Source organism: Canis lupus, chromosome 30 (assembly GCF_048164855.1).
Source record: "Canis lupus baileyi chromosome 30, mCanLup2.hap1, whole genome shotgun sequence".
In the NCBI taxonomy this organism is placed as follows: domain Eukaryota; kingdom Metazoa; phylum Chordata; class Mammalia; order Carnivora; family Canidae; genus Canis; species Canis lupus.
Window position 1 is genome coordinate 4,320,145 of NC_132867.1, and position 23,499 is coordinate 4,343,643.

Below are 23,499 nucleotides of genomic sequence, written 5' to 3' on the forward strand. Positions count from 1 at the left end.
AACGTTTAGAGAAGAAACAATACCTATTTACTAAAGCTTTCCAAAAGATAGAAAGGGACGGAATACTTCCAAACTTGTTTTATGAGGCCAGCATCACTTTAATTCCAAAACCAGACAAAGACCCCACCAAAAAGGAGAATTATAGACCAATATCCCCGATGAACACAGATGCAAAAATTTTCAACAAGATACTAGCCAGTAGGATCCAACAATACATTAAGAAGATTATTCACCATGACCAAGTGGGATTTATCCCCGGGATGCAAGGCTGGTTCAACACTCGTAAAGCAATCAACGTGATAGACATATCAACAAGATAAAAAACGAGAATGATATCCTTTCAATAGATAGAGAGAAAGCATTTGACAAAATACAGCATCCATTCCTGATCAAAACTCTTCAGAGTGTAGGGATAGAGGGAATATTCTTCAGCATCTTAAAAGCCATCTACAAAAATCCCATAGCAAATATCATTCTTCATGGGGAAACACTGGGAGCCTTCCCCTAAGTTCAGGAACACGACAGGGATGTCCACTCTCACCACTGCTATTCAACATAGTACTGGAAGTCCTAGCCTCAGCAATCGGGCAACAAAAAGAAATCAAAGGCATTCAAATTGGCAAAGAAGAAGTCAAACTCTCCCTCTTCGCCGATGACGTGATACTGTACATAGAAGACACAAAAGACTCCACCCCAAGATTGCTAGAACTCATACAGTAATTCGGCAGTGCGGCAGGGTACAAAATCAGTGCCCAGAAATCAGTGGCATTTCTATACACTCACAATGAGACTGAAGAAAGAGAAATTAAGGAGGCAACCCCATTTACAATTGCACCCAAAAGCATATGATACCTAGGAATAAACCTAACCAAAGAGGGAAAGGATCTATACCCTAAAAACTACAGAACACTTCTGAAAGAAATTGAGGAAGACACAAAGAGATGGAAAAATATTCCATGCTCATGGATTGGAAGAATTAATAGTGTGAAAATGTCAATGCTACCCAGAGCAATTTACACATTTAATGCAATCACTGTCAAAATACCATGGACTTTCTTCAGAGTTGGAACAAATCATCTTAAAATTTGTGTGCAATCAGAAAAGACCCTGAAGGCCAGGGGAATATTGAAAAAGAAAACCAGTGCCAGGGGCATCACAATCCCAGATTTCAAGTTGTACTACAAAGCTGTGATCATCAAGACAGTATGGTACTGGCACAAAAACAGACACATAGATCAATGGAACAGAATCCAGAAGTGGACCTTTATGGTTAACTAATATTCAACAAAGCAGGAAATACTATCCACTGGAAAAAAGAGAGTCTCTTCAATTAATGGTGGTGGGAGAATTGGACATCCTCATGCAGAAGAATGAAACTAGACCATTCTCTTACACCATACACAAAGATAAACTCAAAATGCATAAAAGATCTAAATGTGAGACAAGATTCCATCAAAATCCTAGAGGAGAACTCAGGCAACACCATTTTTGAACTTGGCCACAGCAACCTCTTGCAAGACACATCTACAAAGGCAAGAGAAACAAAAGCAAAAATGAATTATTGGGACTTCATCAAGATAAAAAGCTTCTGCACAGCAAAGGATACAGTCAACAAAACTCAAAGACAACCTACAGAATGGGAGAAGATATTTGCAAATGACCTATCAGATAAAGGGCTAGTTTCCAAGATCTATAAAGAACTTATTAAACTCAACACCAAAGAAACAAACAATCCAATCATGAAATGGGCAAAAGACATGAAGAGAAATCTCACAGAGGAAGACATAGACATGGCCAACATGCACGTGAGAAAATGCTCTGCATCACTTGCCATCAGGGAAATACAAATCAAAACCACAATGAGATCCCACCTCACACCAGTGAGAATGGGGAAAATTAACAAGACAAGAAACAGCAAATGTTGCAGAGGAAGTGGAGAAAGGGGAACCCTCTTGCACTGTTGGTGGGAATGTGAACTGGTGCAGCCACTCTGGAGAACTGTGCAGAGGTTCCTCAAAGAGTTAACACTAGAACTGCCCTATGACCCAGCAATTGCAGTGCTGGGGATTTACCCCAAATATACAGATGCAGTAAAATGCCAGGACACCTGCACCCCGATGTTTTAGCAGCAATGTCCACAGTAGCCAAACTGTGGAAGGAGCCTCGGTTTCCATCGAAAGATGAATGGATAATGAAGATGTGGTTTATGTATACAATGGAATCTTACTCAGCCATTAGAAACGACAAATACCCACCATTTGCTTCAACGTGGATGGACCTGGAGGGTATTATGCTGAGTGAAATATGTCAATCGGAAAAGGACAAACATTATATGGTCTCATTCATTTGGGGAATATAAAAAATAGTGAAAGGGAATAAAGGGGAAGGAGAGAAAATGAGTGAAAATATCAGTGAGGGTGACAGGACATGAGAGACACCTAACTCTGGGAAATGAACAAGGGGTAGTTTAAGGGAAAGTGGTTCGGGGGTTGGGGTAACTGGGTGATGGGCAGTGAGGGGGGCACTTGGTGGGATGAGCACTGGGTGTTATGCTGTATGTTTGCAAATTTAACTACAATAAAAAATTCTTTTAAAAAATGTATAGATATCCTGTCCCTAAAAAAAAAAAAAGTGTATGAGAGCAAACTTAAAAGAAGCAATTTAAAACACATTCAAATTGCTTCCAGAAACCTACACTAATTTATACCTCAATATTTAGTCAGGCTATTTATGACTCTATATTTTGATTTAAAAATCATATTAAAAATGATCTATTTCTTTGCTATTTATTCCACTGCTTTTTTTTGTAGGTTATTTATTTATTTTACAGAGAGAGAGAGAGAGAGAGAACACAAGCAGGGAGAGTGGCAGATAGAGAGAGAGGGAGAGGCAGGGTCCCCCCCTGAGCAGGGAGCCCACCACTCAGGGCTCCATCCCAGGCCCTGGGATCAAGACCTCAGCCGAAGTTAGATGCTTAACAGACTGAGCCACCTAGGTGCCCGAATTCCACCTCTTTTATGCTAACAGTCTTTCAGAAACCACATTGTTATTTACCTAGGTTTACTGCTAGTATTATGGTTTGCTTTATTCCCTTGCTTCCAATATAGTTATTTATTTACTTTACTTCTTCCTTCTTTCTCGCATACCTTTTAACCTAGACTAGTGCATTCTCATGATGGATATGTAACAGTTGTTTTTAGAATAAATGGTCATGATGGTTATTTTTACCTTCAAAGCATCTGAAAAATTTGCTATGGCTTAAAAAGATCTTGCAAATCAATTTTGTTTTGGACAACTTATTATTTTTTATTATGAAAACATAGCTACTTAAATCTTATGTTCAAATCATTTGATTAAAAATGTCATTAACTCTTCATTCCTACTAATTAAAACTAAAACAGCTCACTGAGCAACATTATCAGTAGACTGTCAACAGAAAAGGATTTTTTCAATGCTGAATGTGAGTAGACAATTTTGGCATAGCAGTCCTATCATGACTTGTTCAATTAGTGTTATTTCTAGTAAACACAACATATAGTTTGCTATCAATACAGATAGAAAAGGACAAATAAGCTTCATGAGACCCTATAATAAACAGCTTAAATGAGTCTGAGTTACAGAAGACCAGTTTTGAAAAGTTAGTCTGCCACTATAGTCTTTGGTACTTTTTCCCCTGAATCTTATATCAGGATACTTTTTTTTTTCAAGTGAAAACGTAAGCATTTTACTTTATTTTAAAATTTTTATTGTCAAACACAAAACAAATATATACTTCAATGAGTTGTTCTTTAAAAATTTTATTTATTTATTCATTCATAAGAGACAGAGAGAGGCAGAGACACAGGCAGAAGGAGAAGCAGGCTCCCTGTGGGGAGCCCGATGTAGGACTCCATCTCTCCCGGATCACACCCTGATCCAAAGGCAGAGGCTCAACCACTGAGCCGCCCAGGTGTCCCATTCAATGTTTTAAGGTGACCACTCTTGTATCCCTCATCTAGGTCAAGAAAGAGGATTTTGCCATCCATCCTAGAAGCCCCTCTTTGCTCCCAATCACAATTATGGCTCTTATTCTCCTTCCAGTTTGTTGACTTCCACAGATATCAAATCCCTGTAGTTCTTTGTGGTTTATCACCCAACTGTGCATCCTTAAATCCACAGTTGAGCTTATAAAGTCTTTAAAAATAGAAAAGGTTATGCCTCCAAGTTCTTGAATGGGATTTGCATTGCTCTCCTACTTGTTCAAAATAGCCACAATTATAGCACTCTTTAGAAGAAATCCATCTAAGGAATTTTTGATGATAGTCAATATTGTCATGGAAGGAATCCAATCTTTGTACAATCTGTTTTATAACACTTTTATTTGTGAGGGCCACACAAAATTTTTGTCACAGCCTATGATCTCAACCTATATCCCCATGAGAGAAAAGAAAGGTATGTTTTAAAAATCAAGAGACAGTGGACAAAAGAGAAAAAAGTCAGGTTTTGAGTAGGGAATGTTAGGTAAGTCTAGACCATTACATTACATTATACTTAATGTAAATGGCACCAATTTCCTTTTCTTTTTTTTTGGACAAATATTTTTATGAAATAACTAATTAAAAATTAAACAAATTATCAGTGTACAGCTTTATGGATTTTTATAAAATAAACATATCATAAACCACTTCTCAGATCAGGCTGTAGAACAACACTGTAAGCACCTGAAAAGGTTCCCTGTGTCCTCCCAGACATTATCACTCCCCCTTACTAAAGGTAATCACTGTTCTCATTCCATCACTGTACTAGCTTGCTGGTGTTTGAATTTTATATAAATGGAAACATGTGATATGCATGTATGTATTCTATTGTACTTGGCTTCTTTTGCTCCACATTATAATTGTGATATACATATGATTGCATGCAATGGTAGTTTTTTTTTTACTGCTGTATATTATATGAATATACCACAAGTAATCCATTCTACTATTGATGGACATGGGCTGTTTTCAGTTTTGATTTATTACAAATAAAGCTGCTGAGGGCCTTCTCCTATTTTTCCTTTGGAGAATACAAGGGTGTATATATTGAGTATATCCGTTGAGCAAATAGCTAACAATAAAATTTACTTAGTAAAAGAGTATTGAATGTATAACTTTCCTGGATGAGTTTTAATTTTTATAATGTACAACTAGGTCCTTTGTAAATTAACAGGTTTCCATTTTGTTACAAATAAGACAAAAACCAAGGAATTGGCCACCAAGAATAGACAAGTGTGAACATTTTTAAAAAGCTGTATTAATGATAGAATTCTGATAGTATTTATTGTGGTCAAAGGAAAGTGCACCTAAAATATGCATATATTACAATGTTGATAACATAAAAATACTTAGGGCATTTTTTCCTTTGTTACTGAGTCTGAGAAGATAAGTTGATTTGGTTTCCTTAATATTTTATTTGGCTTGGCAAGCATTGTCAAAGGCAATGTTTCTTGTGTTATTTATATTAATTTTGATGAATGAAAAATTCATAAGGCTAAAAGTGGACCACAGATGATAGCAATTAGCTCTGTTACAGAAAATTTAATGTCAGTACGTACTTCCTGAAGCATATTCAGTGTATTTCATGTTTTGTTTCTCACAGCAAAATCTTGTTACAATTTCAGAACAAAAAGGGAAATAGTTCTCTTGTAAAGGGACTGATGTTATTTCTTAAGGAGGGAAAACACACACAGTAAACCAAGGCTTTGCCACAGAAATAACTGCTAAATTAGCCTTTCAAACATCTATTTTTAAAATACAATTTGACTTTCTCTGAGTTATTTTTTTTTTTTAAATTTTTTTTAATTTTATTTATTTATGATAGTCACATAGAGAGAGAGAGAGAGAGGCAGAGACATAGGCAGAGGGAGAAGCAGGCTCCATGCACCGGGAGCCTGACGTGGGATTCGATCCGGGGTCTCCAGGATCGCGCCCTGGGCCAAAGGCAGGCGCCAAACCGCTGCGCCACCCAGGGATCCCTTTCTCTGAGTTATTAATTGACATTTTTATAAAAAGAATTTCAGCAGGTAAGTAAATCAGATTAATGAATAAAAATATGTGTATAAATCAAAAGTATTAAAAAAAACAGGTAAAATGAAATACAGAATCCACAAAGGGGCGGGAGAGTGGTCAGCTACCCTATCTCTGTAGTTACACCAGCCAAACTAGCACATGGTAGGTACCTTATTATTTTTTTTAAGATTATTTATTTATTTATTCATGAGAGACAATGAGAGAGAGAGAGAGGGATTGAGAGAGAGAGAGACAGGCAGAGGGAGAAGCCGGCTCCATGCAGGGAGCCCAATGTGGGACTCCAGGATCACACTCTGGACAGAAGGCGGCGCTAAACCGCTGAGCCACCTGGGCTGCCCACCTTATTTTTTTCGAAATAACTAGAATATTAGAGAACGGAATCATATTGCAATAATATATTACATTAATCTTACTAGTAGTTAACCTCCTAAGGCCTGAATTATGATTTAGCTTTATGACATATGCCAACTGATTGTTACTCATTGTCTCTGTGCTTATAGGAAAAGCATCAGCATGAGACAAAACGTATGAAGGCTAAGTAACTTCCTTACGTCTTCAAGTGATTTATTATTGCTGGGCCTCATTTCTATGTATTAAAATGAAAACAAGGCTAGGACTAGGAAACTGAAGATGAATTTTGGGCTCTACCGTTCCAAAAGCTAAGACTACACAATTAGCCCACCTGGTACATATTTGCATTGACCTCTCTTTGAAGTCCTATCACACTGGGTTATAATTTGGGCTTTTTCACTTATTATTTCATTTTTAGCCCATTTCGGTTCCTGGTAAGAATGTAAAGCAGCTATTTTGTCTAATTCTTCTTGAAACAGTGCCTGGAAGGTAAGAGCCATGTCTGATGTTGGTTTCCTCTGCTTGACACCTTACCTTACCTGGTACATAAGAGGTATTAGTCAATGACCCCCAGTAGTATCAGGGTTGGTTAATCTCCTAACATCTTTATGATTTTTTTTTTTGCCTTAAACATATGAGGCATCATTAGAAAGTAGTATTTTACTAGGTATTTTAGGGAAGATTTCAACATTGCCATGTGCAGAGTAACAATGAGAGAATGATAAATGCGGTCTCCTGATATGTTGAAGTGTTCAGATTGGCTATAGGTAGTTACCAATTCTAGAAACACAAGTATTCCATTGAGGATAATATGAGGCATGGATCATATTCATAGGTAATACTAATAATATAAAATATAGTGTAACATAATGGGAATTATAAGTACTTGGAGACATGAGCATATTGTTTTTAATTCTAGCAAAACAGTTCATCTGACATAAATTTAATGATATATAGAATTTATTTATTTATAAAAGATTTTTTAATTTATTTATTCATGAGCAACAGAGAGAGAGAGAGGGGGGGAGAGAGAGGCAGAGACACAGGCAGAGGTAGAAGCAGACTCCACGCACCAAGCCCGATGTGGAACTCGATCCCAGAACCCCAGGATCACACCTTGAGCTGAAGGCAGATGCTTAACAGCTGAGCCACCCAGGTGTCCCAGTAATTTACCTAAAATAAAAATTATGTTTAAAAAGATTTTTAAAATTTTATTTTAAGAGAGAGAGAGAGAGAAAGAAGAGAGAGGGAGAAAACACGGGTGCGAGGAGGGGCAGAGAGAGAGGGAGAAGCAGACTCCCTGCTGAGCAGGGAGCCTGATATGGGGATATGTCCCAGGACCCTGAGATCATGACCTGAGCCAAAGGCAGATGCTTAACTGAGCCATTCAGGCACCTCAGTAATTTATTCTTGAATGATAATTAGATACAAGTATAAGTAGTTCATATAAAGAACTATAATTAGAACATTTTTTCTTTTCAAAAAATTTTCAGGTGCCCAGGTGTCCCTGTTGGTTAAGCATTGACTCTTGATTTCAGCCCAGATCATGATCTCAGGGTTGGGAGATTGAGCCCTCAGTCAGGCTCTGTACTGGGCATGGAGCCTACTTAAGATTCTCTCTTTCCCTTTCTCTCTGCCCCTCCCCTCCTCTAAAAACAATAAAAATGTAAAAATAAGAGAATAAATACATAAAATTTTTTTCTAGGCATAAAATTAGTATCAATATTGACCTTTCATGTTATTTATTTATTTGAAGTGCAACTGGCATACAATATTATGTTAATTTCAGGTATACAACATAGTACACTCTCAACATTTTTATACTTTACAAAATGATCACCAAGATAAATCTAGCTACTATCTGTCAGCATACAAAGTTGTTACACATTATTAACTATATTCCCTGTGTGGCACATTGTATCTTTGTGTCTTATTCATTTTATCACTGCAAGTTTGTACCTTTTAATACTCTTCCCTTATTTTATCCCTACCTATAATCCTCCCCATTGGCAACTATCAGATTGTTTTCTGTGTCTATGAATCTGTTTCTGTTTGGCTTGTTTATTTGTTTTATTTTTAGATTCCACATATAAGTGAATTCATACATTATTGTTATTTTTCTGACCTATTCACTTAACATAACTTCCCCTAGGTCCATCCATGTTGTTGCAAATGGCAAGATTTCATTCTTCTTTATGGCTGAGTAATGTTCCATTTTATATATATATATATATATATATATATATATATATATATATATATATCCCGCATATTCTTTTCCCATTCATCTATTAATGGACAGTTAGATTATTTTCATAGATTGGCTATTGTGCATAATGCTACAATGAACATAGGGGTGTCTGTATCTTTTCGAGTTAGTGTTTTCATTTTTTTCAGATAAATGTCCAGTAGTGGAATTGCTGGATTGTATGATAGTTCTATTTTTAACTTTTTGAGGAAACTCCATACTGTTTTCCATATTTGCTATAGTATTTTGCATTCCCACCAACAATGCATGAGGGTTCTCTCTTCTTGACATACTTCCCAACACTTGCTATTTCTAATTATTTTTTATAATAGCCATTCTGACAGGTGTGAGGAAATATCTTATGGTGGTTTTGATCTGCATATCTCTGGTGATTAGTGATGTTAAGCATCTTTTCATTGTCTCTTGACCACTTGTATGTCTTTTTTGGAGAAATATCATTTCTGATCCTCTGCCCATTTTTTAATTGGATTGCTTGTTTTTTTTTTTTAAGTTTTGAGTTGTGTGAGCTCTTTATATATTTTGGATATTTACTTCTTATCAGTTATATCATTTGCTAATATCTTCTCCCATTCAGTAGATTCCCTTTTTGCCTTATTGATGGTTTCCCTCACCATGCAAAAGTTTTCTAGTTTGATGTAGTCCTATTTATAATTTTTGCTTTTGTTGCCCTTACCTGAGAAGATAGATCTAAAAAAAGTATTGCTCAGACCAATGTCTAAGAGTTTACTGTCTGTTTTCATCTAGAAGTTCTGGTCTTACATTTAAATCTTTAACCTATTTTGAGTTTATTTTCATATATGGTATAAGAAAGTGGTCCAGTTTCACTCCTTTGCATCTAGATGTCCAGTTTTCCAATACTATTTTTTTATTTTTGAAAGAGATGGTCTTATCACCATTGTTCTCATCTCCTTTGTTGTAGATTAATTGACCACATAGGTTGCATTTCTTTTGGGGGTCTTTATTCTGTTATATTGTTCTATGTGTCTGTTTTTGTGCCAGGACCACACTATTTTTATAACTATAGCTTTGTAATACAGTTTGAATACAGTTAGGGAGCAAATACCTCCTATTCTGATATTATTAAATGTTTGGTCCTCATGGAAACTTCTACATGTTCTACATGCTGCCTCTCATTTAGATAACCTTGGGTCATCAGAATAAATGGGGTTCCTTTGTCTCAGGAAATTCTTTTTTTTAAATAAATTAATTTTTATTGGTGTTCAATTTACCAACATACAGAATAACACCCAGTGCTCATCCCATCAAGTGTCACCCTCAGCGCCCATCACCCACTCACCCCCAGCCCCCGCCATCCTCCCCTTCCACCACCCCTAGTTCGTTTCCCAGAGTTAGTAGTCTTTATGTTCTGTCTCCCTTTCTGATATTTTCCACACATTTATTCTCCCTTCCCTTATATTCCCTTTCACTATTATTTATATTCCCCAAATGAATGAGAACATATAATGTTTGTCCTTCTCTGACTGAATTACTTCACTCAGCATAATACCCTCCAGTTCCATCCATGTTGAAGCAAATGGTAGGTATTTGTCATTTCCTATGGCTGAGTAATATTCCATTGTACACATAAACCACATCTTCTTTATCCATTCATCTTTCGATGGACACCGTGGCTCCTGCCACAGTTTGGCTATTGTGGACATTGCTGCTAGAAACATCGGGGTGCAGGTGTCCCGGCGTTTCATTGCATCTGAATCTTTGGGGTAAATCCCCAACAGTGCAATTGCTGGGTCGTAGGGCAGGTCTATTTTTAACTCTTTGAGGAACCTCCACACAGTTTTCCAGAGTGGCTGTACCAGTTCACATTCCCACCAACAATGCAAGAGGGTTCCCCTTTCTCCGCATCCTCTCCAACATTTGTGGTTTCAAGCCTTGTTAATTTTCCCCATTCTCACTGGTGTGAGGTGGTATCTCATTGTGGTTTTGATTTGTATTTCCCTGATGGCAAGTGATGCGGAGCATTTTCTCATGTGCATGTTGGCCATGTCTATGTCTTCCTCTGTGAGATTTCTCTTCATGTATTTTGCCCATTTCGTGATTGGATTGTTTGTTTCTTATGCGGAGGTTAAGGACCATCTTGCTAAAAGATGAAAGGCACAACCAGGAAATTAAGGAAGAATTAAAAGATTCATGGAAACTAATGATGTTTGAGGTCCTTCCAAACTTCTTGTTGTGATTTAGTTCTAATTTCAAGGCTTTATGGTCTGAGAATATGCAGGGGACGATCCCAATCTTTTGGTATTGGTTCAGACCCGATTTGTGACCCAGTATGTGGTCTATTCTGGAGAAAGTTCCATGTGCACTTGAGAAGAATGTGTATTCAGTTGAATTTGGATGTAAAGTTCTGTAGATATCTGTGAAATCCATCTGCTCCAGTGTATCATTTAAAGCTCTCGTTTCTTTGGAGATGTTGTGCTTAGAAGACCTATCTAGTATAGAAAGAGCTAGATTGAAGTCACCAAGTATAAGTGTATTATTATCTAAGTATTTCTTCACTTTGGTTATTAATTGGTTTAAATATTTGGCAGCTCCCACATTCGGGGCATATATATTGAGGATTGTTAAGTCCTCTTGTTGGATAGATCCTTTAAGTATGAGATAGTGTCCCTCTTCATCTCTCACTACAGTCTCCAGGGTAAATTTTAGTTTATCTGATATGAGGATGGCTACCCCTGCTTTCTTTTGAGGACCATTTGAATGGTAAATGGTTCTCCAACCTTTTATTTTCAGGCTGTAGGTGTCCTTATGTCTAAAATGAGTCTCTTGTAGACAGCAAATAGATGGGTCCTGCTTTTTTATCCAGTCTGAAACCCTGCGCCTTTTGATGGGGTCATTAAGCCTGTTCACGTTCAGAGTTACTATTGAGAGATATGAGTTTAGTGTCACCATGATATCTATTCAGTCCTTGTTTTTGTGGATTGTTCCACTGAACTTCTTCTTAAAGGGGAATTTTAAGAGGCCCCCTTAATGTTTCTTGCAGAGCTGGTTTGGAGGTCACATATTCTTTCAGTTCCTGCCTGTCTTGGAAGCTCTTTATCTCTCCTTCCATTTTGAATGATAGCCTTGCTGGATAAAGTATTCTTGGTTGCATGTTCTTCTCATTTAGGACCCAGAATATATCCTGCCAGCCCTTTCTGGCCTGCCAGGTCTCTGTGGAGAGGTCTGCTGTTACCCTAATATTCCTCCCCATAAAAGTCCGGGATTTCTTGTGTCTTGCTGCTTTAAGGATCTTCTCTCTATCTTTGGAATTTGCAAGCTTCACTATTTAATGTCAAGGTGTTGAATGGTTTTTATTGATTTTAGGGGGGGATCTCTCTATTTCCTGGATATGAATGCCTGTTTCCCTTCCCAGATTAGGAGTTTTTCAGCTAGGATTTGTTCAAATACATATTCTGGCCCTCTGTCCCTTTTGGCGCCCTTGGGAATCCCAATTAAACGTAGGTTTTTCTTCCTCAGGCTGTCGTTTATTTCCCTTAATCTGTCTTCATGGTCTTTTAATTGTCTGTCTCTTTTTTCCTCAGTTTCCCTCTTTGCCATCAACTTGTCTTCTATGTCACTCACTCGTTCTTCCACCTCGTTAACCCTCGTCGTTAGGACTTCTAGTTTGGATTGCATCTCATTCAATTGATTTTTAATTTCTGCCTGATTGTATCTAAATTCTGCAGTCATGAAGTCTCTTGAGTCCTTTATGCTTTTTTCTAGAGCCACCAGTAGCTTTATGATAGTGCTTCTGAATTGGCTTTCTGACATTGAATTGTAATCCATATTTTGTAACTATGTGGGAGAGAGGACTGTTTCTTTCTTTTGAGGTGAGGTTTTCCTTCTAGTCATTTTGCTCAGTGCAGAGTGGCCAAAAACAAGTTGTATTGGGAAAAGGAGAAAAAGAGAGAGAAAGAAGGAAAGAAAAGAGAAAAAAAAGGAAGAAAAAAAAAGAAAAAAGAGAAGAAAAAGAGAAAGAAAAAGAAAGAAAGGAAAAAAGGGCGGGGGAAGCAAACAGAAATCAAAAAGAAAAGAAAAGAAAAGAAAAGAAAAGAAAAAAGAAAAAAAGAAAAGAAAAGAAAAGAAAAACCCACGGAGGAGTATCTTCTGATTCTGTGTACTTTAAGTCCCTTGACTTCCCCTGGAACTTGTCCGTCCAGCTGGTCTTCTGAGGGAGGGGCCTGCTGTGCTGATTTTCAGGTGTTTGCACTTGGGGGAGCTGCTCTGCCCCTGCCTGGTGCAGGGCTCAGTGGCGGTTGTTCACCCCGTGAGGCCCCAGGAGGAACAACCGCAGTGGCAGGGCCAGCTCTGCAGCCCTGGAGTCAGCCCCCGCAGTAGCTCCGCAGCTCTCCGTCTGCAGGGCCTGGAGGCTCCGGGCGGGGCCGCTGATCTGCTCAGCTCGGGGCAGGAGCGTCCTCGCTGTCCTGGGCCCTCCCGGCCTCTGCCTGTCCTGGGGGGAGGCCGGGTCCTGGGCTGTGTCCCGGCGCCCTGTGCTCCGGGGCCTGCGCTGGTGGATTCGCACTCCCGCCCCGCAGCCCCCTCCGCGGAGCCGCCCCTGAGCCCCCCCCGGAGGTGACCCGCCCCGCAGCCCCCTCCGCGGAGCCGCCCCCGAGCCCCCCGAGCTGCTCCTGCCCCGCAGCCCCCTCCGTGGAGCCGCCTCCGAGCCCCCCGAGCTGCTCCCGCCCCGCAGCCCCCTCCGCGGAGCCGCCCCCGAGCCCCCGGAGCTGCTCCGGGTCCCCCGTGCGCGCTGCAGCCCTTAGGGAGCTCGGCGCACTCTCCCGGGGCGCAGGTGTCTGTTAGTGTCCCCGGGAGCCCGAGGGCATCCCCGCCCTCCTGGGTCCTGCTCCACCTCCCCGCGAGCCCCTTTCCCCCGGGAAGGTTGGTGCAGCTCCTGCTCCTCCGGGACGGGGCTCTCCTGTCCTGGGGACACTCGCCCCGGCCTCAGCCCGGCTCCTCGCGGGGCCCCTCCCCCTTGGAGGCCTTTGTTTCTTTATTTCTTTTTCCCCGTCTTCCTACCTTGATAGAAGCGCGAACTCTTCTCACTGTAGCATTCCAGCTGGTCTCTCTTTAAATCTCAGGCCGAATTCGTAGATTTTCAGGATGATTTGAAGGTTATCTAGGTAATTTGGTGGGGACAGGTGATTGGGGACCCTGCTCTCCCGCCGTCTTGCCCCTCCTCCCAATATTAGTCTGTCTCAGGAAATTCTATTCTGTCTTACTTATACCCACTCAAATATGCATCTTGTCATACAGTCATCTGTTTTTTTATTCATCTATTCATTTACCCAGCCATATATCCGTATATGGATCTATCCATCCACTCACTTGGTTTATCAACTAATTATTGAACACTTAGTTTATGCCAGGCTTACAATGTTGGAGAGACATGCCTTTAATCCAACTGTAACATACTGAGGTAAGTATAATAAATGGGTTGCATAAATATGCATCACAAAGTTGGTCGAGAATAGCAAAAATTACCAGCGTCAGGATAAAGTGGGAAGATAGAATGGAAGAAATGACTTGTGTAGAGTTGTGAAAGAATATGAAAATGGATAAAGCAAATTTGTTGCTTCTGTGAGAGTATATATGTGTGTGTCCAGGGGAGGGCAGGCAATAGGGGGTTAATAAGAATTGAGGCTGGACTGGTGGTGTCATCAGATCTCAAAGGTTTCTATATACTAAATTGGGTACTATTGCATTAAGATAAAGTCTTTATAGGGTAGGTATGAGTTCATAGGTTCAAAGAACTAATATTACCATGGGATCATTATATCTATTAAGAAACTAAAAAAAAAATTTTTTTTTACTGTCAAATTAAATTGAATAAGCTTTCCTGTTTGACAACGTTGAATTGATAGGTAGTCTGTAATTGAAGAAGTTATTTAGGGACGCCTAGTTAGTGTAGTCAGTAGAGAATATGACTCTTGATCTTAGGGTTGTGAGTTCAAGTCCCATGTTGCGTGTAGAGATTACTTAAAAATAAAACTCTAAAAAAAATGAGAGTAAAGGTGATTTAAAATGAGAGAATTATACAAAGTGATTCATACAGGGGATCCTGGGTGGCTCAGTGCCTGTGTCTGAGCCTCTCTCAGAGGCTGTGTCTCTACCTTTCTCTCTCTCATGAATAAATACAATAAAAATCTTAAAAAAAAGTGATCAATACATAGTTCACATGTTAAGTCAAGGGATTAAATTAATAAAAATAATCTGAGGGTAGCCTGGGTGGCTCAGCGGTTTAGCGCTGCCTTCAGCTCAGGTCTCTCCTGGAGACCCGGGATCGAGTCCCACATCGGGCTCCCTGCATGGAGCCTGTTTCTCCCCTCTGCCTATGTCTCTGCCTCTCTCTCTGTTTCTCATGAATGAATGAATGAATGAATGAATAAATAAATACATAAATAAAATAAAATAAAATAAAATAAAATAAAATAAAATGTCTTGCTGCCTTTGTGGCAATCCTAAAGCATGCAAACATTATAGTGAATCTGGATATTAAAATGAAACCACAGAAGTATTGATGGAGTCTGATAAGAAACAAGGATGCTGATATCAGAAATGGGGTTGCAACACTAATGTGATTTTAATGTAGTTCTTTCCCTTTAGGTTTCTACAAGATATGGGGAAGAGGAGAAGACATCCCATGGGAGAGGGAAAATAAGTGTTGGATTGGCAGTTCAATAGAAACATGACCTTGACTTAAATTTTCTGTGTTTCTTCCACCCCCTACCCTGGCATTGTTTGGTAGCCAAAGAGATTAAGTACAAATGAGAGCAGTTATGAAGGTAGTGGCTGAGTTGAAAAAATTCCCTGAAATAATTGTCTTAGTGAGTGAATCTTAATGAAAGGATCTGATAACAAATTGGAGACTGGAAGAAATAATTTTAAGGTCATTCATCCATGAAGAGCTAAAAAGGTGACATATAATGAGATGTAGCAGTGTATCAATAAAATGACCTTAAATGATCATAAGCCTGACAGATAAGAAGTAAGACATAACAAGGGTTCAGAAACCAACAGGGTGTAAGCAGATTATTTGCAGCATGCATAGGACCACCAAAATTAAAAATAATGTAGAGTGTCTGCAAGAAAAGGAGAGCATTTGGAAAGTTCCATTTTTTATAAGAAAAGACCTTTATAAAAAAAGGTCCTGCTAAATCATCTTGAAAGGTGAACCCAAATTCCCATAAACTGGTGTCCTGGTTTACCAACACCTGTAATCTGGCCTGGATGGCCTTTTCCCCCTGTGGTCTGCAAATGACCCCGCAGGTCATTTACATCAGTGAAAATGTTTATCTTATGTTTACAAGTATGTAAATGTTTACAACATATAGGGAAAATATGGAAGTAATACATTTATAATACATTTATGCTAAGTTTAGGAATAGTTTTCTAATCCTCATGTAACTTGTGTGTGTTTTATTTATTAAGTTTGTAAATGTTGAAGATAATTTGACATTAAAGAATCTGTTATGTTGGATCTATTGTTTTAATTTAAATGTTTAAAAAAATGTGATTGAAATATTAAGCTTATGGTTTTTAATTTTTTGAAAACAATTTAAAATAGGCTCCACATCCAGCATGGGGCTTGAACTCACAGCCCTGAGGTTAAGAGTCACATACTGTACCAATTGAGCCAACCAGGAACTCCTAAACTCATGGTTTTTAATTGGGGTTTTTCAAGATTATTTGATGTTATAATTTTGATTTCAAGAAATAATAATTAAAAGATGTGTATTTTGTACTTATGATTTTAAATTGATAATTGTAAGAAAAAAGATATTTGTATATGATATTTGATTGATTACATATTTGATACTTTAGAAATTTAGACATTTTAGGTTTGTAAGTAGTAGTTAAGTGTTTAAGAGGTTGTTTATTAGATTTGCAAATATCTTGTTAGGTGTTAGAAATGCTGGAGAGAAAAAAAAAAAAAGAAATGCTGGAGAGACTTGGATGTGTTAAAATTTGTAACTGTAATTTAAAATATCTAAGGAGGGCAGCCCCAGTGTCTCAGCGGTTTAGTGTCACCTTCAGCCCGGGGCGTGAACCTGGAGACCTGGGATGAGTCCCCCGTCAGGCTCCCTGCATGGAGCCTGCTTCTCCCTGTACCTGTGTCTCTGCCTCTCTGTCTGTCTCTGTGTCTCTCATGAATAAATAAATAAAATCTTAAAAAAAAAACCTAAGGAAATTGAATTAATCAGGCTCATAAATACTGGTAAATGTTTAGGGGAAATTAATCTACCAAATTTATAAGTCAATTGAGCATTGATCAAAGAACAAGGGAGAATTGCATATTTTTAATTTTTTTTGCATATTTTTAATTTAATAAAAACAGTAGATTTATATGTGTGTTTATTAGATAGGACTTCTTTTTGAAGATTTAATTTAAATAGTCATTTTATTAACTTGAATGTAAATTAAAATACACACCACTGTCAGCATTCTTTTTATATATATGCCCCCAATTTTCTTCCTGTACATTAAGAAATTATTGCTTTGAGGTAGAGTGGGGGAACACATTCATCAGGAACTATTTCAGTCCTAGCACTGGTATCAATATGTGAGTACTTTTTTTCAAAAAACAAAACAACCCCCCCATTTTATTTTGAATAATTTGGAATAATGAAAAGTTCCCTTTTCATCCCATCATATCAGAGGGTCTGTGATATCCATATGACACTACTAGTTATTTAATCTTGGTCACTTAGTTAAGGTATTGCCAGGTTTCTCCACTGTCAAGTTACTAGGAGCTAAGCTACACCTCTTGGAGGGAGAGCTATCTGCATATATTATTTAGAATCCTTCTCTAAGGAATTTTTGTTTCTTCTCTCCCAATTTCATCAGCCTCTTGAAAACTCCAATCTCTGAAATTACCTGTTACACCTTAAAGGATTGCTAAGAGGATCCATAATAGATATGAGTAGATATGAAGTTCGGTGAAAACAGAAAAGTTTCGAGCAAGTATGTATGTTTACTCAGGTATATTTTTGAAGTTAAGTTTTAAAGTATATATTTTAAAATAGGAATGCATATTATCCAAATGTATTAATGTATTGAATATTATCTTGAATTGTTTTTGCTTCTTCAAGATGCCACAAAGAACAAACTCCATCAATGAAGAGATTACAGGCAATTGACTGGATAATACAAACTCTTTAAAAGGAGCATAGGTGTTATTCATGATTACATTATATTATCTGGGTCTGCACTAGGCAGTTCAGTATAAAAGGTATGTATAAGGTGAGAAACACATATATAACACAGAGTTCTAAACTTCCCATTAAAATCATAAGATCACCTTTGTTTTAGTTGTCTTTTGACAATCTGATACCAGGAAAAGAATGATAAAATATATTAATAAAAATGTAAAACACTTTTATTATTTTAATTAAATCTAAATTATATTTTCAACAGAGGTCCTGAATGTAAGACTTTCAATCTAAATTCAAAGGCTATCATGTCTAAATCACATTTAAATTATTAATCTCATTTTCATATCAGAATTTTACTTGTCAGACTCATCAGGCTGGCAATTACTGAGTGCAATAAGTTTTCAGTTATTAATCAAATAGTAAATGTCAAATGATCAAACATGAGCTCATTTATTTTTTTTATTTTTTATTTTTTTTAAACATGAGCTCATTTAAAGGAAACAAGAAAACAATCAATTTGCTGTAGTCTGGATATTCAGACAGACCTTCCTTATTTCAAAAGCTTCTTTTAGCTGTGTAACAATTTTCTTGTAGCATCTCCAACCTACATATATTGCATTTTTTCACCTCTAAATCTTCTCAGAAAATTTGTTCGAATTTGGAGGGAAAAGAATGTTCTCTAGGCATACATTGATAAACTTAGATCTTTTGTGTTTTAAAAACCTTATCATCAAGAAATTCTCAGGTATTATATGTTGGCAAATTGAATTTAAATTAAAAAAGTGTAAAAAAGAAAATAAAGAACATTCTCTGTATTCTTCTATGATAAGACCCTGTTTATTTCCTTCGGGGGTTCATCACACTCTGGAATTATTGAACATTGATTTTCTTGCTTATTGTCTAATTCCCACTAAGAAAAGCTCTGTATTTGAATTAGAGAGTGAACTATGAATAAATACAGTACATGCGAATAAAAAAAAAACCCAAATTCTCAACAAAATACTAGTAAAATGAATTCAGCAATACATTAAAAAAATCATTCACCGTGACCAAATGGGATTTATTCCTGGGAGATAAGGCTGGTTCAATATTCACAAATGAATCAGTGATCCATCACATCAATAAGAAAAAGGTGGAAAAAGCATTTGACAGAGTACAACACCCACTCATGATAAAATCCCTCAACAAACTAGGTTTAGAGGGAACATACCTCAACATAATAAAGGCCATACATAAAAAATAAAAATAAAAAAATAAAGGCCATACATGAAAAACAGGTAACATTATCCTTAATAGGGAAAAACAGAGCTTTTCTCCTAAGGTCAGGAATCAGGAACAAGACAGGATGTCGACTCTCACCACTGCTATTTAACATAGTTGGAAGTCCTAGTACAGCAATCAGATAACAAAAGAAAAGGTATCCAAATTGGTAAGGAAGAAGTCAAATTTTCACTATTTGCAGATGACATGATACTACCTATAGCAAACCCTAAAGACTCCACAAAAAACCCTGCTAGAACTAATAGATTAATTTGGTAAGGTTGCAGGATACAAAATCAAAGTACAGAAATCCATCATGTCTACACATCAATAATAAAGCATCAGAAAGGGAAATTAAGAAAACAATCCCATTTACACTTGTACCAAAAATAATAAGAGTCCTAACAATAAACCTAACCAAATAGGTGAAAGACCTATACTCTAAAGACTATAAAATACTTATGAAAGAAAATGAAGACAATACAAAGAAATGAAGAAGACATTCCATGCTCATGGATTGGAAGGATAAATATTGTTAAAATGTCTATACTACCCAAAACAATGTAGACATTTACTACAATCCCTATAAAAAAATCATCATTTTTCATGGAACTAGAACAAAAAACCCTAAAATTTTTATGGAACCACAAAGGATCCCATGTAGCCAAAAGCAATCTTAAAAAATAAAAGCAAATCTGGAGGAATCATAATTCCAGATTTTAAGTTATAAAGCTGCAGCGATCAAAACAGTATGGTCCTGGCACAAAAATAGACACATAGATCAGAACATAGAGCAGAATAGAAAACTCAGAAATAAACTCACAACTATATGGTCAATTGATCTTTTTTTATTTTTAAGATTTTATTTATTTATTTATGACAGACACACACAGAGAGAGGCAGAGACACAGGCAGAGGAAGAAGAAGCAAGCTCCATGCAGGGAGCCTGACGTGGGACTCAATCCCGGGTCTCCAGGATCAGGCCTTGGGCTGAAGGCAGGTACTCAACCACCGAGCCACCCAGGAACCCCCTGGTCAATTACTCTTTGACAAAGCAGGAGAGAATATACAATGGGAAGATAACATTTTTTTCAACAAATGATGTTTGGAAGACTGGACAGCAACATGCAAAAGAATGAAACCGGATCATTCTCTAATACCATACACAAAAATAAACTAACGATAGATTAAATACCTAACTATAGGTATTTAATTAATTAATTAATTAATTAAATTAATAACTGTCAATCTGAAGCTATAAAAATCCGTGAGGACAACACAGACAGAAACTTCTTTGACATCAGCTGGAGCAACTTCTTTCTAGATATGTCTCCTGAGGCAAGGGAATCAAAAGCAAAAAAACAAAACAAAACAAAACAAAACAAAAAAAACCCCACAAAAAACAAAAACTATTGGGACTTCATCAAAATAAAAAGCTTCTGTACAACAAAGGAAACAATCAGCAAAACTAATAGGCAACTTACTGAAGGGGAAGAGATATTTGCAAATAATATATCAGATAAAGGGTTAGTATCCAAAATATATAAAGAACACCCCCCAAAAAATAATCCAACTAAAAATGGGCAGAAGGTATGAACAGACATTTCTTCAAAGAAGACATCTATATGGCCAACAAGTGAAAAGATGCTCATAATCACTGATCATCAGGGAAATTGTAAATCAAAACCATAATGAGATATCACCTCACACTTGTCAGAATGGCTAAAATCAACAACACAAGAAATAACTGGAATTGGCTTGGATGTGGAGATAAAGTAACACTCATGCACTGATGGTGGGAATGCAAAGTGGTACAACTACTGTGAAAAACAGCAAGGAGGTTCCTCAAAAAGTTAAAAATAGAGTTACCCTATGATCCAGAAATCACACTACTGAGTATTTACCCAAAGAATACAAGATCACTAATTCAAAGGGATACATGCCCCCCAATTTATAGCAGCATTATTTACAATAGTCAAGATATAGCAGCAGCCTAAATGTCCATCAATTGATGAATGGATAAAGAAGTGTATTTCATTGTATATATATATGTGTGTATGTGTGTGTGTGTGTAAACAATGGAATATTATTCAGCCATAAAAAGAATGAAATCTTACTATTTGAAATGGCATAGATGGAGTGAGAGAATATAATGCTAAGTGAAATAAATCAGTCAAAGACAAATACCACATGATTTCACTTATTTTTGGAATTTAAGACACAAAACAAGCAAAGGCAAAAAATGAGAGAGAGAGAGAGAGAGAGAGAGAAATCAAGAAACCAACTCTTAATTATAGAAAACAAACTGATGATTACCAGAAGGGAGGTGATGGAGGGATATGTTAAGTAGGTGATGGGGATTAAGGAGTGTACTTGTAAAAAAAAAAAAAGAGTGTACTTGTGATGAGCATAGGGTGATGTATGGATGTGTTGAATTACTATACTGCACACCCAAAATTAATATGACACTCTATGTTAATTGGAATTAAAATAAAATCTTAAAAAGAAATCTAAAGTCTTTTGGAACAGCCTAAAATCTAAAAATGAAATAGTCTTCCAAAATAACTGGGGAATGGCATGTGGTAGGATAAAAATAGTTTTTTTTTTGTATAGTAAGTTTAGTAATTCACAATTTTATGAACGTATCTCCTTTAGTTCCTCCTAAAATAATAGGAATTATAGATGCTAACATTTCTTGAGTTTTTACTTTGTACAGAGAATTGTGTTAAACACTTTAAACTCATTTAATTTTTACAACATCCTTGAGGAAATACTTTTATTTTCTTCATTTTTACATATGAGAATGCCGAGTTTTAAAAAAAGTTATATAAACGGCACCTGAGTGGTACAGTCGGTTAAGCATCTGTCTTCAGCTCAGGTCATGGTCCCAGGGATCAGTTCCACATCAGACTCCTTGCTCAGTGGGGAGCCTGCTTCTCCCTCTGCCTCTGATTCTCTCCCTTTCTGTTCCTCATGAATAAATAAATAAAATCTTAAAAAACAGTTATATAGTTAGTAAGGGATCAAGAAGGAATAGGCTGCAGAGCCTATGCTCATAGCCATTCATTATTTTATACTCCCCAAATAATTAAATAATCAGAGTTCTTGATATAAAAATTGCCTGGATTATGTGGATTTTTTTGAAATTCATAAAGTCCATGTTCTTTATCTTACAGTGATTTTTTTCTCATCCTCAATTCATTTAGTAATTTCATGCTTTATGAAATATATATTCATATCACTTCCTGGGTTATTAAAATTTACTGGGGGGAAAAAAGGAAAATAAAAAAATAGTTTCCTGGGTATTAAAATTTCAGTGCACAGACTCATTAATATTATATGATTATAATATAATCATATAATATGATTATATTTTACTTCAATTGTTTACTTTGAAAATTTCAAAACTAGAGGAAAAATGAAAAAAACAGTAACATGAGAACCCACATAAGCTCACCTATATATACAAATTATTAACATTTTGATATATTCTCTCTCTTTTGCAGTCTCTCTCGCTCTCTGATACATGTGTGGAGATGCTCCTCAATGCATGTATATACATACACATACACTTTTTTGGCTGAACCATTTTAAGAGTTAGTACAAATTTTAATTTTAGGTACCAATGAATAAATATGAGAAATATTTTAAAAATATATATTCTTGTTGATAAAGGAAATTTTCAACTTTCCACATTTGTGGCCCTGCTCCTATGCTCCCAGGGAAGCTATACTTATATTTGTGAAGGTGAAAATGACTCCACAAAACCTCAGAGCATGGGCTCTGGACACAGAAATGTCCTGAGAAATGTACATCTGCCTTATTAAAAATAAATAGCCAATAGGGAGCATTCTAAATACAAAGATAAAAACAAAACAAAACAAAAAACCCCTCCCTCATTCCCATAAGACCAAAGTCATACAACCTTGCACATTCTAAAACTATAAGGTACAATCTGTAACTTTCTGGAATGTCCTTCATCTTGATGATTTGTAACTTTTTATGGAAAAAAATATACAGCCTTGCACAAAATGTTCCTTCCCCAGAGTATTTTCTTCTTTGTAAAGATTGTGAATTCTGGACTGCTGTCTTAACTTGGCTTGAGTAAAACTCTTTTCCTTTCTCCTTAAAATTTTAAACAAGATCTGTTCATTTTGCACTAAGAATGTAAATGGAATAATCCACTTAACATTTCTAAATCAAAATTTAACTCTTAAGAAGTTTTCAAAACCACAATTTATCAAAAGAAAATTAATTTTTATTAATTCAACTTAAATTTTTGATATATTCTGTTTGCTTCTTTTGGGGATGTCTTTTCAAGAATTCTAATTTTGGTGAAAAGTGTATTTCTTCTAAAATCAACTTTATTGAGGTGTAATCTATGTATAGTAAGCTGTGTCCACTTAAAATATATAATTTG

The 23,499-nt window shown here is 36.8% G+C and overlaps 1 protein-coding gene across 20 annotated transcripts in view; it reads right to left on the minus strand.

The window, feature by feature from the left end:
- Window positions 1-23,499, minus strand: part of HTR1F (5-hydroxytryptamine receptor 1F) — a 160,153-nt gene that overhangs the window by 54,884 nt on the left and 81,770 nt on the right. For 5 of the 20 annotated variants that reach the window (XM_072806498.1, XM_072806502.1, XM_072806493.1 and 2 more), the window contains one exon: window positions 7,475-7,574. The exons of 13 other annotated variants lie outside the window; for them this stretch is intronic. The gene's annotated coding sequence lies outside the window, so the exon portion shown is untranslated. Of the gene's footprint in view, window positions 1-7,474; window positions 7,575-13,683; window positions 13,784-23,499 lie in introns of all 20 variants that reach the window. 2 more of the 20 variants (XM_072806484.1, XM_072806487.1) reach the window with 2 other exon arrangements.